Source organism: Pholis gunnellus (assembly GCF_910591455.1).
Source record: "Pholis gunnellus genome assembly, chromosome: 14".
NCBI classification, from domain to species: domain Eukaryota; kingdom Metazoa; phylum Chordata; class Actinopteri; order Perciformes; family Pholidae; genus Pholis; species Pholis gunnellus.
Window position 1 is genome coordinate 13558359 of NC_136541.1, and position 13351 is coordinate 13571709.

The window sequence follows — 13351 nt, forward strand, 5'->3', positions numbered from 1 at the left end:
GGCCATGCGATAAACCTGTGTCACGCCCTCACCGCAGCTCCCTAAAACAAGGCAGGGAGCATCACTGTGAATGAACATTTGCAACACTTAAATCTGGAGTCCGCCTCTCTTCAGCCTCTTTTTCTGTAATGCAAAATTGTACAGCTTCCTCACTACCCACGTTCATACACCTACACCTACACACCTTCCGTTGGCAAGCACACCTCTAGCCATCAGTATCTTCAAAGGAAATCAAGGACCCCACTTCCATTGACAGCACCTCCAACTACGGTGGGAGAGAAATGGCACGGAGCGAGTGTAATGACGGCAATCAAAGCTGCGTGGGGGAGAAGAGAAGAACCTGACTGAGCTCAGGTGACATTCGCTGCTGTACCGCCTGAGGACAAATGGACGGATGGAGGAAAAAAAGAAACAAGAAACGAGACGACGTGTTTGGTTGTGAGGATAAGAGTGAGTGAATGAAGGTAGAGAACAGAGTGAGGCGTGGTGAGATTTAAAAAAAAGGAAAAAAAGAGACTGTGATTGACAAGAGAGCCATCTGTTGATCTTCATGCTTATTTGTGTTGCTTTGAGCCTTTTCCCTCCCAACTAGTCCCTCGCGTGGCTGACTTGGGGTCAGCTGTGACTGATAGTCTGTGCTACTGTTTTTTCGGCTGACAGATGGGCGCAGGGGCCGACTCTGGTGCAGCCTGAAAACGGATTCTCCATGCCTCCGTGTGCTGCCACAGCCATTTTACTCAGCTGTCACTCACAGGCGGCACGGTTGACGTTATCAGTTGTTCCCCGCTTAACGGTGGAGGTCTGCTCAGAGCTGCTGCTGGGTAGGAGTCTAACGGGGGAAAAGGAGGGGACGGAGACAAAGCACAAAAAATGAGAAGGTAAAATGGAATCAGTGAAGGTTAAAAATCATAAAGACAGAAGGCATAAAGTGAGCAATTGAAAAGAAAAAGGACAGCCGTGGCATGACAGATGTGAATCCAGAGTAATTAAAATGGAGGGGTCGCTAACATTGTCTCCTCCTGTAGATGTGCACATAATGAAGACGGCGTCCAAGGCCTTTGGCTCCTCACCAAGAGCAGAGAGGCTAAAGATGAAGTACAACAAGAGAATCAATTCTCTCCTCTCTGCTCCCCTCTTCCACTCAGGGAGAGATTTACAGGCCCAGTTATGACAGCGCACAATAACGGCAGCCATATTTTACTCCTGCAGTCTGACAACAGCATCCGCAGCAAATCAAATCTACCACAGAACAAAAGTTATCACTTTGTGTGTGCGTGTGTTGGGAGTGTGGAAAACCGCTTGTCACCGCTAAATGTGATTGTGCTACGTTGAGTTGATCCACTCAACTTATTGCTGTCAGAGATAAGGGATTCGGAGGAGAGTGGAATAGACTTTTATGGGAAACGCATTAGAAAAATAAACAGCCATCAAAGAAACCAGTCTCAATCACTGAGAGATGAATTGCGTGGAAACGTGACCAGGAAACACTGTATAGTCTTAAAAGTATGCGTAAGTCCTAAATGGGGGCCGAGGAAGATGGAAATGTGAGAGTGAGAGAACGAAAGTAAGAGATACTTTAAGCCTGGACAGCGACAACGAAATGATGAGGGTAGAAAGAATGAGAAGAGGAGACACAGAAAAATAGAAAGAAGGCAACCAGAGAGTTACTTCAAGCTGGATGAAAGTGTGCATGGATCAATAGATATGGATGTGAATAGGGAGACTTTTAAATAAGGCTCTCGCTTTGTGTCCTCAGATTCTGTTTCACAAAGAAACTCAAACTCTACAGATCAATACCGAGCTCGTCTCCCTGGCCTGTGTCCTGTGCCGCCGGTAGCCAGTGGCTCCTCTTGTATGTCATTCTCTGTGTGTCTGTCTCTGTTTACAGCACTTGAAAGCCCCTCAAACCGTCTTTTAAACAGTTATTGCTCTGCAGCCCCCGCCCGCCCGGCTCCTTCAACATCTACACCACCTTTTGCTCAATAACTGCTTGTTTATCCATTTTCCCAACAAAGTAACCATCCTCCAAGAAACTACCAAAATAACAATCTGCCATATTTCCATTGCCATTTAAATAACTACCAGTTCTGCTGCTCTAAATTGATATAACTATAGGAAAACGGATGAGGATACAGCCTATACTCAATGGAAGAAACTATTTCCAATTTGCATATTGAACATCAGGTACTGGGTTGGACTTTTCCTGAAATAGTTCTTGGCAGATTCTGACAGCGGTAACGCTGAACTGAAACTGAAGATAATAGCAGTTAAAGGCGCTCCATATGAAATTCAGAGAATAGCTATTGCCTCCACACAACTCTCAGCATGGAGAAAGCGGAGCCAGCGGCTCAGCAGCTAAAGGTGCTAACAGCACCAACAGTGCAAGCAACATCAACAGTGCTGACAGCGCTAACAATAGGCTTTTTCGTACCAAACTGTTCTTGGGACTGAGAGGAACTGCCCACTGCTGAGCTCCCCAGAGAACGTCAGAGCTTAATGTGCTTTTTTTCCTGTTTGCATTCGCACCGCAAATAGGAACGCTGAAGTGGCGTAAGCAGCCCTGCGCTCTGCACGCGCATATCCAAGACCACATAAGCGAAGTTCAGAGAAGCTAAGCTAAGCGCCTCCCGGCTCTTCACACACATTTAAGAGTGATATTGATCTTTTCTTGAACCATTTCTTTACATTTATAAATAGAGGATTCATGGAAAAAGACACCACTGCACTAAGGACGCCACAGCAAGGAAAATAACGCCGAAAAGACTCATGTAATAATTGCTACAAGCTAATTATGAACACACTATACAGGCAGAAGACGGTCAATATTATGCAGAGAGAATGAAATTAGCTAAATACCTGTCTACACTCACACTAATGCGTTTATGTAGAGACACACACACACACACAGACAGACACACAAAAACAGTTTTCATTAATTCTTGACCAGCTACTGTGGGTCCCCGCCCGCCCTGGGACATCTGTTATTGAGATGCAGAGAGACTGCCAATGGTTGGTCTAAACTGAGGCCGTGCTTCACTGCCTCACAGCAGCCTCTGGACAAGTGTGTGTCAATACGCAGAGAATGCTACATTAGAGCTTTGTTTGACCAGAGGGCTTTTGAATTTGGCCTGGGTGTATGTGTGTGTGTGTGTGTGTGTTCATTTGCATAAACGCAGGCGTGTGCCTTTAATACCCTATTCAAGAAACAATAAATTGATTAGTAAAATATGAATCGGACAGAGACGGAGACTATTTCGTAGACAGGGAAGTGTCCATGATCCCTGTCTGTGAGCCTGTGGATGTCAGGCCATCTCACCGCTCACATCCTCCTCCTTGTTTGACTCATTAGTAAAAGCGGACCGTGTTCGTCGCTGTGCTGTGATGCTCGGGTCCCACTGTGCAAATGTCACCGGAGTCCTCTCCCTGTGTCACCTCTGTCTGCTCCCTGCTGTCCCCTCTGACACCTCTGGGAGCCTCCCCTGCCCTTTCTCTGACAAGAAACCCTGGTGAGTACTCTGACACACGCGCACATGCATACACACACCGGATTGCACACGTGCATGCGGACACACACAATCACTGAGGAAACACTGACAAAAAACATCCACCTAATCGATTGCATCCGTCTAAGATGTAGCATTTTGTATTTCTGGATTTACAAGTACACTCTGTGCCTTCCCGATGACAACAAAAGGAGAAACTAAAAATGATTGTGCGATCTTAAATCTGAACTCCCTTTGACACCACTTACCTGTTAGTTAGTGATTTTGCACTACAGTACAACTTATGAGGTTATGACCTCAACAAGTGCATGATTCAGAATGAAACACTGCTGCTTTTTACACAAATGTTGCTTTCTAGCCTTACGGCTGCATCGCCAGAGGGGCCACACTAGCTCCATTAGTTACATTGTATAGACTTGTGATGTGATTTAGATGCTCTCCATGCCAATTTGAATGCATACTCTTCAACAATGTTGAGCACACACACATTGTAAACAGTTAGATGATTTTAGCTGGATAAGACTACATGGGCATGTATCAATAAATGCCCTTTCAGTATAAAAACACGGGATGGTGTGTATAAACTGGAGCCACATTTGCAAACATGTTCATACCAGTAGCTTGTTTGGACTTGGACGGTTATGCACGGTTAAAATGTTGCATCTAAAAAGATCCCAAAAGCATTTTTCCGTCTACAATGCATAGTTTTCAGTCACGTGACATGCGCGGTGATGTGGAGGGCAAAACAACAGGCCAACGTGGCAGCTCGCACTGGACTCTCCATAGAAAAACGCAGCACAAGCCAGTCAATTTTCCTTCTGTTTCAAGCCATGAATATTTGGATCACCTCTCAACTGAAGAAAAACAAAGATATGAGATCAAACTGCAGGTTTTGGGCACTTGCGATGCATAGGCAGCCCCCCCCCCCCCCCCCCCCCCCCCCGCCGTATTATAGTCACTAAAATCCACCATGTCCCTGTCAAAAGCTCCACTTCTTCGCTGTTTAGCCTTCGTCCATCTTGTGGATAATCCCTCACCTCACTGCTGCCAAGATGAAAGCATACAAAAGTGTTTACCGCTCCTATTTTAGCAACGTCACATGATACCACCAAATCTTCTGAAGGCCAGGGCTGTTACTGTGGGGAGCCTGTCCTGCATATTGATGACAGAACTGAGTGTAAATCAGGAATCTGTAGAAGACAGTACATTTACAAAAGTTGTTTAAAGCTTGACACCACACATGTTAAACTGGAAATACAGCGACTGTATGCGGGAGATAGCTGAACAAATGAGGAATAACACAGATTGTAAATTTGAAATGTTTTATTCAACACAGGCCACTTACTTTCTGATATGTATACGTGCACGTTTTTGCACATAGATGCATGTACATTACATGTTAGTGTCATGAAAATATACTGTAAAAAATGCTACAACATATATGTAGTATAGTTATTTCCTGCTCCAGGATTGTTTTCAGATAGAAGTCATAAACAGATTACTTTGTTGTTAACCTTATATAATATTTAGGGATGCACAATATGGATTTTTTCAGCCAATATATTAGCTGATAATTGACGGCAGCCATTGTTTGCCCTCCCCAGGGACAGAGGCGCGTTTACTGTCGTAAATCCACAATGTTTTCCTTTCAGGATATTCTTTCTCGGATGGGATTGTGTATAAAAACAGACCAGGTTTGTCTCCTTATCTATTAGTGTAGAGGTCTTCAACAGGGGGTCCCTAGGGGGTCAGCGGAGGTACTGTAGGGGGTCCACTAAATCTTTGGTTGATTAGACAATTTTTATTTATTTTTTTCAAAACATGAATCCGTCCATTATTTTAATAGTTCAGTATTGTATGCAAGATAACAGGTATGTTTATGCATGGCAGTGGCACTAATAGGCCATCACTCATTTTCATTTCCACATTTATGTTTAAAATAAAAACATCAACATCAATTTGAATAGCTCGTATGCATGATTATCATGCAATTGACAGACAATGTTTATTTTGGCATTGGTATCAGCTGACAAGGTATGTTTCTAAATGGCAGTGGCTCGGCCACCCTACTCACTGTACCATGCACATGTTTAAAATAAAAACATGAATATATGAACCTGTGTATTATTTGAATAGCTTAGTATTGAATGCACAATAAAGAGGTATGTTTATACATGGCACTCGGCCCAGTTTAATATAAAACACAATTTTATACAATATATATAGTCGGGGGTCCCTGCTCCATCTCTCTATCAGTTTGGAGGTCCTTGGCCTGAAAAACATTGAAGACCCCTGTATTAATGCATCCGATTGCAGAACAACTATCCCGCATTTTGGCGGAAAAACGTAAATCACTCACTTTGTAATCTGGCGGGCAGCGTAATTTTGCCCTCCGAGGGGGCGTTCCCCTAGGGACGTGATGTCATGTGACAACTATGAATACTGGGGCATTATTTAGAGAGCCAGTGTGTAGGATTTGGCTCCATCTAGCTGTGGGGTTGCAGATTGCAACCAACTGAAACCTCTGAAGTGTGCCCAGCGTGTTGGCGTGTCGGTGGCCGACGCAAAAATGCGAATGGCCCTTTGTAGAGCCGGTGTTTGTATTGTGTTCTGAGCAACTTTAGAAACATTGCGGAGCAACATAGCGGACTCCGTGAAGAGGGGCCGTGCCCTATGTAGATCATTCTGAAGTAACCAAATCATTTTTCAGGTGATTATACACTAACTAAAACATACTTATTGGTATTATATTACATTTCTGACAAAAGATTCCCTTAAATGCTACACCCTAGCTTTTAAAAACAAATCAGCTGAAGTAATTTGGTTAAGGAGGAAGGGACGGAAGAAAAAAAAGGAATATTGAGTTATAAGGAGCGCCAACATTGAAACACCATTCAACTCTTTTCTGTTTGTAAACAACCCTAAATGTACATTAAGAAGAATTATAAGTATGTCTAAATATATTCTTTGAAAATCGTTCCTCACTTTAATATGTTTTCTCTGAATGTCAAGTTTATTTGTGTGGCCCCTCGACTACACTTACACGCTCCACGAGCTTTATAAAAACGCCCACGCTCTGATAACCCACAGTATATGAAAGTGGCACTACTGATGTTAGACCGGCAGTGACGAGGAGGACAAAACTCCCACGAAAGCCTCAGTAGAGAACACATCCTGCTGCCTGGTCTTCATGTGGAGGAGGGAGGGAAGAGAGGGCTATTCTTTGTGTGAGGTGAACGTTTTGATACATTCATAAAGCTGCAGGAGAAAGCTGTCAAAGTGGTGAATATGCAAAGAAAGGTTTGTTGATCTCAACAAGCCATTTCATGCATGCAAAACTATAAGGCACTGTTTTTTCCAACTTTGATAGAGGAATTAGATAAACACTATATATTATTATTTATTGGCGTTATTGTCCTTCCAGCGTAGTTCACATATAGCAGCAGTCCTTTGCTGCTGAGAGTCAGCAGTGAGATGGAGGGGATACACCTGGGTCGCCCCCCACTGATTCCTAAAAGGAGTTTAAGTGTGTTTGACTCAGTGAGGTGATCAAAGCGTTGCTGCTGGGCACCATCCCCTTCGCAGTACTCTTGGTCTTGCCTTCTGTCTTGTTCATCTCGGTAGCGAAGCGGCTGCTCAGAGCAGAGTACAGAAGACAAGAGAGCTGCGGGGGTAAACCTCGCTGAGAGCGTTTGGAGCCGCAGCAGAGTGAAGATTTAGATATCAGCTGTTGAAGATTTCATTGAGAGGAGGATTTCTTTAGAGGCTCATATAGAAAGCAAGTGGATTATTTTCTGTGTACTTCGTAGGGCTGGGAGACTTGTATGTTTGGAGTGGCTGAATCTCTAACTGTTGAAGTCTGTTGACAACACAGTGCAGTTATAACTCAGAGAGGTGGCAAACAAAACATGTAACAGTTGGAAGATAACCTAAACTACATCCTTTTATTTGTGCCTGCCACTAGTTGATTGATGATTTTATTATACAGGTGAAAATATATAATATAGAATTTCCCTCATTAAGGACTTTTAATGTCTATAAAGCTTGAAACAGACCATACCTTTTATTTAGGGCTGGGTGATAATTAAATATGTTGATTCATCATCTCTTAATGAAACCGTATTGTGAGGAAATCATATATTGAGATATTGTGATATATACATTTATGTTGTCACAATTGGTTATTACAAGCATCCAATAGTTCAAATGTTGCTCTTAAAAGTCTTAATTAATGCAGAAAATACTTTGACCTTATTATAAATGACCTGTATAATGATAGAGGATTTTGGCCATATTCCCCATCCATACCATTATTTCCATAAAGCTACAGTCAATATTTGTATATAAAGAATAGGGAAAATGACAACAAGTGTAAGTTGAAAGGAGCCGTTCGTAGTAAAGAGTGTTTAAGCATCTTTGAGCTCATAATTTTGGTTTCACAGCCTCCAACTCTCACCTCTCTCATCAATGTCCTTTTCCAGACGAGGCATGCGTCTCTAAATTAAAAACTCACTGTATACTAGCTGTCTAGCACCAAATGGTGGACAGACAAAGTAAGCAACTAGCTGGGGAACATAGTGGAGCATTTAGCAGTTAAAGAGCCAGATATTTTTGCCACCAAGTGGTCAAAAAAACAACAATGCCTTGGTAATATTAGATAATTGTTGATTTGTGTTCCTGCATGTCCGTCTTCACTCTGTCCCTTACACAATGTAACTGCCACCACCACTTTATTGTAGACGAACAAGAAATCTATATTTTGCCCTTGACAGAGCCCATTCATAGAAACCACAGCATTGAATAAGTACCCCAAAAAAGTGGACAAAAAAATAAGCACTTAGTTATTGATTCCATTCAGAAGGATACATTGATTAGCTTACAAAAAAGGAATCAATAGTGTTTCTTTTTATAGTCTGTGTCATACGTGTAGTCAATGTTGTGTATTATGTTTGACAATAACATCCAAATGATGTCATCACTAGTCATTGATTACTATGTTAGAGCGTGTTGCCCTCATCTATAAAAGAATAAAAAGAAAGGATGCAATGATTGCAGGTGGTGTGTGGTCAATTATCCTTTGAACAGTGAACATAAAGAAAGAGCGACAAAAGAGTGAGTCCTGGGTCTGTTTAATGGTGTATTAAGATTTTGTATAAGTCATTTAACCTTTCACCTTCAGGCAATTATGAATTTCCCTGCCACGCTTAGTCAATGTGTTATCGATTGCTGTTGTTAAGTCTGTATTAATTGGACTTGTCAAAACGCATAATCCTGGTCACCGTGTGGCTGTGTCTGCACAGGAGGGGTTATCATCAGGGATCAGAGCTGAATGGTAATGAGGGTGTATGGGCACAAGAGATAATACTAGACACGTGTGTGTGTGTGTGTGTGTGTGTGTGTGTGTGAGTGTGTGTGGAATTGTAATGATGGCACCACCTACTACGGAGTGTTCACAAACACAATATATCCTCTCCAAGCTTCCTCTTTCACAGTTTTCTTGTCTTTTACAGTCTGTGTGTGTCTACTTGTATGACTCCCCTTGTGGGGTCAAAAAGCTTAGATTCTATGGGGAACACTTGGTATTTAGCTAAGGCAAGCTAATCAATATTTTATATGAATGGATCACATCACTACATATATGTGAAAGGGGTCCCATATAGTGATGAATCCATTGAGACTTATTCGCCAACTCTGCAGATCCCCTCAGCTCTACTGATTTTTTTAGCGTCGTTCAGCTCATTGTTTTGGTTTTCTGACCAGCTACTTTAATGTTTTCATTCATTCTCACTGCTCTTAAAAGTGTTGTTTGCAGCTATTTTCAGCAGGGAAAAAACCCTGATAACACCATTGTAAACCATAGGTTAGCTAATGTTACTCATGTTAACGACATACGCATACAAAATAGTATACACAGGGACACAAAAGCACACACATACACAATTATTTTCTATATTTTCTTTTTCAATTTCTGTTAGTTATGGATTGATTCTAACATAAATTACAAAACTGCCTCTTGCTGTCTACAAATAAAATATGTCTAATAGGCTCAGAAATTATATAATTCCTTCCTTTGTAGTTGATCCACATGTTGAGCCACAGCTGATATTCATGTGCTTCTTTTAGTTAAAGGAATTGACTGGTTTGAGAACCATTTCATTTTCAGGCTTTGGTGTATTTTCTCATATGCACAGACACATCTCTCTCCCTCTCTATTTTCTCTTTGCTTCTACGGGAGCGTAGACACACACACACACACACACACACACACACACACACACACACACACACAAACGCAAAAACAAACATGCACGTATACACAAAATAGCACGTACATGACATGCAATTTGATCAGGTGTCCTCCAACCCCAGCTTCAGCTGCGGGGCCCTAAAATCAGCTCTAACCATCGATCATGCTTTATAGCACATCACACGTAACGGTCTTACAACAGAAAGAGAGAGACAGAGGGAAATTCTGAGACTCCTATGGAGGGAGGGAGAGTATTAAAAAGAGCCAAACAGCAGGAGAGAGAGGAGGGGGAGAGATGGAGGGAGTGTAAGAAGAAGAAAGAAAAAAAAAAAAGAAACAAGGGGGAGAAATAGCATCAACCTTTTCTAATCAATATCCATTTCCCGGGGCTGTCATGTTGTTGCGAGAGTGGCTGTTGCATTACAAAACAGAGAACGTCTGATCCTAAATAAAATATCACCTTCAATCCAAACTATCCCATTCATCTTCATTTAACAAACACTCAGCTTTTGGCAATACCTTTTATGCACACTCTGCCATCGTCGGAATGAATATGTTACGACGACGGGGCCTGGCACCTGCAGACGGGGACATTTCTCCACAGAAGATACCCGACTATTAGTGGCTTTGTTGCACTGCGTGATTCAGACCGGGGTACTCCGTCGGGACGGATTGCAACATGCAATTGAATTTACAGTTCATGACTCATGATCTTATGACTTGAAGATTATAAGAAGGGGGGGTTTATAATACATTACTATGAATTTAAATCCCCCAAAAAGGGCAAGAGAGAAGATGTTTTTTTTTTTTTTTAATGCAGGGCTTTCCAGAGAGTGGGAGTATGCTGTCATCACGATTAATGAAATGTGTAAGATGCACAACATTTTTTGCATGTGTGTGTGTGTGTGTGTGTGTGTGTGTTTGTGTACTCTCCCGCTTAAAAATAACTTTGTGCGTACGCCAGTGTCTGTTTGAGTATACACACTTCCTTAAATAAGTCTAGAATGACAGCTGACCTTATCAGCAGAAAGTAGGACCTAATTTGTGTGATGATAAGTCTGAGAAAAACATGTGAATGCACAAATTGGCTCTTTTTTTCTCTCTCTCTCTCTCTCTCTCTCGCTCTCTCTTGTTTTTTCTCTCTCTCGTGTTCTCTGTTATCTCTCTCTCTCTTTACTCCTTACTCCCTCGTGCTTCTTTCTTCCTCTTCTCTCGGTCTGTCACGAGTCTACAAACGGCATTAAGTAAATCATCTGACCGTGTATCAGATGAAAAAAAGAACAGTTTAATGGCATTACTGACATACTGCTCCTTTCCCTGATTCTCACGGCTCTCCATTAAAGGCCTCTCTCGTTTTCTGAGAAAGGCGAATGATAAGACTCTTGCATTGGCTGTGGTGCACGCGGTGGTTTGAATTGCAACGTAAACTGTGTTTTTGTGGTCAGAGAAAGACGAGCTCCAAGGAAGCTTGCGTGTGGAAAGGTCTCATGTCATCTCATTTGTCTGTCTTTGCCCTCTCCTCCTCTCTCATGGCATGCTGTCGCTCTGTGCTCTGATCTGTGGAGCCCTGACAGGAGCTTGATCCTCAGAGCTGCATCTCGACTTCAAACACTGAGGCAAATGACCCACTACAGCACGGGAGGGTAGCACACAGGATTATATGCATACAGGCACACACATACTGGACATGCACACACGCCTACTGTACACACAGAGCTATATAAGTGCTTGGGATGTCTTAACTCGTCCTTTGGGTCTGCCTGAGATGTCATCTCCTCCAGCAGCTGCTACCGGTCCATTTCAGCCTCTAGCCCTGCCTGGGGCCGGGGCTTTAATCTGGGGTACTAATGACATCTCAGCTTCAGTCCGTCCCTCCTTCTACATCCATCCGTCTCTCACATGTTTATCAATGGCGCTATTATTTATCCCTCTTGTTTACTGTACTGCCTCTGCTGTTGACTGCGTCTCTGTTTGTAAAAGTGTCTGTCAGTAACCTGCACCTGTTCTTGCTCATGAGCACGTCCATAACTGTGCGCACGGCTGTGCATTTGCCGCTGAGCACTCTTTGTAAAACCAGCGACCATTAACATTGTGTTTACTGTCTCTGTATCATTAAGAACGTGTGTCCTAGTAAAAGACTGGGACATAAACTGAAGTGATGTAGCTACGGTCAGACTCACATTATTCTCTGTTCTATTTCCACGGCTGCCTGGGAGCCTAAAAGCCGTCATAAATTACGTTGTTATTTGGGTCAAACCTCTGTTAGTAAGCATGCGGCTGATTTAGAGCCCCGACTGCCTACGCATAGCTCTGTGTTGGTGCTTTATGTGTGTGTGTGTGTGTGTGTGCATATAACCACACATGCACAAGCAAATGCTCTGTTGTAATGGCATAAACAATAAGCATTAATTTAATATCCAACAGAGTACGACAAAGAAATAGACGGAGAGAAAGGTCGGAGAGAAATGCTTTTTGAAATTTTTTGTGAATAGACCACAAGTAGAGTTTGACTCGGCACTCTTTTAGTAACCCATCTTGTGTGGTCAAACATCAACTATGTGTGCTTGCTGCATGTGGTTCTGGATAGTGTGTGTGTGTACATATGGTGTGTGTGCCTTCACATTTGCTGTTAGTTTTCCATGACATTTTACAGACCATGTGATTGTGTTTTTACCATAGACTTTATATAAGAAGTGGACGTAGTCATCATGCCGTTATAAAGCCTTGAGTTTGGCGATTTCACCATCGCCATCTTGGAATACGACCGGCGCCATGTTGTTTTTTTGCAACCGATGAACGGAGGTTACCATATTTGGAATTCGGAGGAGTGACATAGAGACACCGTATATATGGCTCTGGTAGTGGCCGCGACCTGTCGATCACAGTCAGCCCGCCCTAAAGCATACTACGCTCTATGGTCTATTTGACTCTAAATGGACCATCATTTACAAATTGAACATCATGCTGTATTGAAGAAGACTTGAGACTAGCGATTGAGACCATAAACTCACGTTACAATGTTTGCTGAAGGAATAAATCAAGTGAGAAGTAGGCTCATTTTTTCATAGACTTCTATACAATCAGACTTCTATACATGTCACTGGAGTTGCAATTCTTATCGGAATACACATATTTGATTGGCCGAGTAGCATCAGCTGATATAATTTACAATGCATGTAATTGATCGGTGTGTTTCCTGGACCGCTGAACGAGTGCCGTAAAGGCTAGAAAAGCTGTGTCGGTTCAAATAGAAGCGCTTTGTCAAAATGTAATAATTCTCAATTATCTATCGGTTATAGGTCCGGGTCCGGCTACAACGCCATCTGGGTCTGGACCCGCCTATTAGTGACCGCTGCCCTAAGGTATAAAAAACGTTCAAAAATGCACAGGAGAAAACTCAATATGCATACGGTGGACAAAGGACAAAGTGCAACGGCAAAGCTGAAAACACAACAGCAATTCTCAAATGCATATGAAAAGCAGAGTCTTGGTTAGGTTACTGACACTTGACCACCAAAAGTCTCACAAAAGTCACACATGCTGGTCGACCCCTCATTCTGTCCTCTCATTTTTCTTTTCAGAGGAAAGTCAGAGTTGTATA